The sequence below is a fragment of the Cavia porcellus genome, unplaced genomic scaffold, assembly GCF_034190915.1.
Source record: "Cavia porcellus strain 051 isolate PalLab524CR breed Dunkin Hartley unplaced genomic scaffold, mCavPor4.1 scaffold_82, whole genome shotgun sequence".
Classification (NCBI taxonomy): domain Eukaryota; kingdom Metazoa; phylum Chordata; class Mammalia; order Rodentia; family Caviidae; genus Cavia; species Cavia porcellus.
In genome coordinates, this window is record NW_026947565.1 from 1,556,560 (window position 1) to 1,561,720 (window position 5,161).

The following is a 5,161-nucleotide window of genomic DNA, read 5'->3' on the forward strand; positions in this document are numbered from 1 at the left end:
TGACAACAATGAAACAAGCCCCGAATAAGATCTTTACATGTTTCCCAGATGAATATGTTTGGAACTATTGGGGAAGACGGAGATCAAGACTGAGAAGAGTGCACACCCATTTCAAGGTACAAAAACCAGGGAAAAACATGGGAAAGCAAGAGAGCTGCTTAATCTGATGTAAAAATCTTTGATGATGAAAAGAAAAGTATATTCTCATGATGATTTAATCAGGCTGTAGAAGTGAAGTCCTCATATTGGTTGTCCTATGTGTGACCTCCTGCATTGGGCAGTGGATGCAGGACAGGAGATCTTCAAATAAATCTGGTGGAACACAAAATACTGAAAAAAAAATCAGCCTAAATCCTGTGTATTCCTTCCCTTTGAGAACATATATGGATAATGTACGAAGTTTCAAAAGAGAAAATGTCCATTGGGTCATGGTTTCACCAATGAAATGGTCACTTCACATAACATTTTGAATTTTGCTTTCACACTTGCTCATGTACCGGGCCTGAGTAAAGCAGAATGCAGAGTAAGCCTGTTCAATAGTTGTGCATTCCATAAGTGGTTTTAAAACCAGTGAAACCCTTTGGACTTAGTCTTTGTATTTTATTGGTTGATTTATTTTTCAAATTGTTTGTTTTACTATTTTTAACTTTGTGAGTCAGGGAAGCCCTCACTCATAGTGATTCAGACCTCTCCAAAAGCTCTGAAGGTATTCATGTAACAGCTATTACATGTTGTAAGTTTCTCCTATTAAAACTTGAAAGACTAACAGACTCTGCCACTTTTCATCTAAATTCAGTGTTGGGCTAAATTCAGTGTTGGACTTTTTACATGTCTTTTGCAATGTGTCCTCCTCTAGTCACTGGTCGTGCTGGAATTTACTTTCTTGTGAAGACAGGATTTGAGCAAATTGACACAAGTACAGTTTGCCACTACTCTGCACACCTGGTTAAGTATCGAGTTCCCTAAATGGTGTGTGTTTTATTTTGATCTCTGCTCACACTTTGCTCATCCAGTTAGAACCACAGGGCTCCAGGCCATAGCGTTCCAGGCCTAAACCAGAAAATTTCCATTCCGTTTTGGGAGTTCATTCGTCTCTCATAATTACTTTTTCCACAAATGTGTGCTTCAGGAGAGGCCCTGTCCAAATGTGGAGAGGCCCATTTTCATTCATTCACTTTCAGACTTTCTAAGATTTTCAGTTACTAGAGGTTTGCCCAGACTTGCCATTGTCAAGGGACAGTGCACTTCACTTGAAGTTGTGCAGTATTACTTCATGTGTCTCCATGGAAATTCCACCAAAGGGAAACTCTTGCTGTAGTCATGTCCAAGTGTTGCTGAATAACAAAACATAACTAACAAAGGATGTGAATTCAAGAAGAATGAGGAAAGGAGGGATTATCTCTATTTCAGTGCAGGTTGACCTTTCAAAGAAACAGTAATTCCTATCAAATAGGAGGTAAAATCTTTGGTAAAGAGACATGGACATGACACGCTCAACTTTATGTCACTTTTTTTAAAATGGCAAGGGAATTTGAGAAATTCTTGGCTGCTTAATTGTCCCTTTTTTCAAATTTCTCTTAGGCAAGACACTCCAGCTTCTTCAAACCATGGTACTGTTCCTTCCATGTAAAAAACCAAAGCAAAAAACAAAATAAATTAAAACAAAACACATGAAATACCATTTGAGAGCCCACAATTGCTCAGCAGGCCCATGTAAACACTATTCAAGAAGCTAGAGGTACAGAAGCCTCAGCCTTCAGCCCATGGCCTGAAGTTTTGTCTCTATCATGGCCCCTCAGTTCCCTGGCATGTGCACATTAACTCATGAATCTTTACTCATTTCCTTTTCAAATACACAGGGTCCAATATATTTGAACCCTGTTCACCTGGGCAGTAATGATCCAAGGACACACCAGAGGAAGGGCAGCCACCCCCTTGCCTCGGGCCTTGGAGCTTATCACAATAGAAATGGACACCTGAACAAGGGGAGCCAAAACAAAAAGAGGCATATTCCTAAAGCCTGAAGCACAGAAGCTACCTATAAACCAGTAGTGGGATTTCACAAATTATGTAAGAATCTCTGTGCACATGGTTGGCATGGTGGCTCATGCCTATAATCCCAGCCATCTGGGGGCTGAGGTGGATGGATCCTTGGGAGTTCCACTCCATCTTGGGCTACGAATTTATCTCAAGGCCTCTTTCAACAACTACATAAGATGCTGTTTCCAAAAAGAGGACAACAGAAAACTAGACACACTTGGTCCAGGTCCCTGGGTTCACTACATGAGTTGTGGAGTCTAAATATTCCATGCCATGAGAAAATACCTGGGATTTTTAGGGAAAGGGGCAATTGCATCCCGTTTCTAAGGGTTTCCATTTCACCATGTTACATTTGAATTCTGGAAAAACCTGCTGAGGATAAGCTATCTAATATTATGTTGGTTTGGTATTGAGCTAGTACCTCATGTTTAGTGTTCAGGGTTATGCTGGAGTGGCTGCAGAACTCCTTGAAATAGCGATTGCAGACATGTGAACCCCGAGGAAGCTGGATAGTTGAAGCAGGCACTCCAAATATTCATGCACTGCAAGGATTCACTTTCATTTGGGGACTCATCTTCTGGTTGCTGGCTTTTAATGCTAACTGATACTACCATGGTGGCAGTAATCCAGCAGAGATTGCATGTATGGTTTGCAGGTTTGCTTCCCAAGCCACCAGAAACTCGGCAGAACCGAAATCATTGTGGCATTTTCTTTCCTGCCCCGAAACATTTGGCTTTCTAAGTTTGAAAATTGAATAGACTGGGATAGTCAAGTTAGGACCCCATGTACCACAAACAGAGCTAAAGACAGAGCCTATTACTTCCCTCCACTTGTCAAAATATGTCAAATTTGCTTAATCACCACAACTTCAAAGAAATTTTGGGGGCAACTTAGAGAGGTTAATCAAATACTGCATGATTGGAATGGCTGTGGTTGTATGAGGTGGAGAGCTGCAGAGTTGGGCTGAAACAGTTCACAGAAATCCACAGGCTTGTGGTTGCCAGGCAACCACACCGGGCTGAGATTGCCTGAACATCACTGTGAGGTGGATTTTAGGCACTAGGCGTGAAAATTTAAAATACTGGGGTAGTCAAGTTTGGACCCCATAAACCTCAGACATACCGAAAGGTTTTCCAATTACTTCCCTCCACTTCTCAAAATATGTCAAATTTTCTTGATCACTACAACTGTAAAAAACATTCTGAGGCAACATAGAGAGGCTAATCAAACACTGCATGATTGGAATGGCTTTGGTTGTATGAGGTGGAAAGCTGCAGAGTTGGGCTGAAACAGTTCACAGAAATCCACAAGCTTGTGGTGGCCTGGCAACCACACTGGGCTGTGATTAGCTGAGCACCATTGTGAGCTGGAGTTTAGGCTCTAGGATACAAGTGTGCAGTAGGAGACCTGAGTCACAATGCTGGGCGTTGCCATGGAGACCTCAGTGGCACAGAGGACCTTGTAGGGCAAGATTTAAATAGGATGAATATTCTTGGCCTGGTATGCCACAATATTCTCTCTGAAGGCTTCACTGCTCAGAATTTGTGGATGGAAATGCTTGCCAATCTACAAATGGATGTACTTTCAATGGGATATGAAATATGCCAGGGCCTGGCAGATGATCTCTGCCATGTCCTATCCTTGAGCATACCCTTTTCCCTTGTCATGTCTGTCATTTGGCTGAGTGCTGTTCCCTAAGCTATTCAGTCAAGACTTGCTGGCATCATTCACCTGCAGTATAAGAGCTTTCGGTGAAATTTCTCAGCAGAAATCCTCTGCAAGCACATAGCTTTGGATATGAGAGACAGTGGTGGAAGTTGAATTTCAAGGGCAGATATTTGACAACAATGAAACAAGCCCCGAATAAGATCTTTACATGTTTCCCAGATGAATATGTTTGGAACTATTGGGGAAGACGGAGATCAAGACTGAGAAGAGTGCACACCCATTTCAAGGTACAAAAACCAGGGAAAAACATGGGAAAGCAAGAGAGCTGCTTAATCTGATGTAAAAATCTTTGATGATGAAAGGAAAAGTATATTCTCATGATGATTTAATCAGGCTGTAGAAGTGAAGTCCTCATATTGGTTGTCCTATGTGTGGCCTCCTGCATTGGACAGTGGATGCAGGACAGGAGATCTTCAAATAAATCTGGTGGAACACAAAATACTGAAAAAAAAATCAGCCTAAATCCTGTGTATTCCTTCCCTTTGAGAACATTTATGGATAATGTACGAAGTTTCAAAAGAGAAAATGTCTATTGGGTCATGGTTTCACCAATGAAATTGTCACTTCACATAACATTTTGAATTTTGGTTTCACACTTGCTCATGTACCGGGCCTGAGTAAAGCAGAATGCAGAGTAAGCCTGTTCAATAGTTGTGCATTCCATAAGTGGTTTTAAAACCAGTGAAACCCTTTGGACTTAGTCTTTGTATTTTATTGGTTGATTTATTTTTCAAATTGTTTGTTTTACTATTTTTAACTTTGTGAGTCAGGGAAGCCCTCACTCATAGTGATTCAGACCTCTCCAAAAGCTCTGAAGGTATTCATGTAACAGCTATTACATGTTGTAAGTTTCTCCTATTAAAACTTGAAAGACTAACAGACTCTGCCACTTTTCATCTAAATTCAGTGTTGGGCTAAATTCAGTGTTGGACTTTTTACATATCCTTTGCAATGTGTCCTCCTCTAGTCACTGGTCGTGCTGGAATTTACTTTCTTGTGAAGACAGGATTTGAGCAAATTGACACAAGTACAGTTTGCCACTACTCTGCACACCTGGTTAAGTATCGAGTTCCCTAAATGGTGTGTGTTTTATTTTGATCTCTGCTCACACTTTGCTCATCCAGTTAGAACCACAGGGCTCCAGGCCATAGCGTTCCAGGCCTAAACAAGAAAATTTCCATTCCGTTTTGGGAGTTCATTCGTCTCTCATAATTACTTTTTCCACAAATGTGTGCTTCAGGAGAGGCCCTGTCCAAATGAGGAGAGGCCCATTTTCATTCACTCACTTTCAGACTTTCTAAGATTTTCAGTTACTAGAGGTTTGCCCAGACTTGCCATTGTCAAGGGACAGTGCACTTCACTTGAAGTTGTGCAGTATTACTTCATGTGTCTC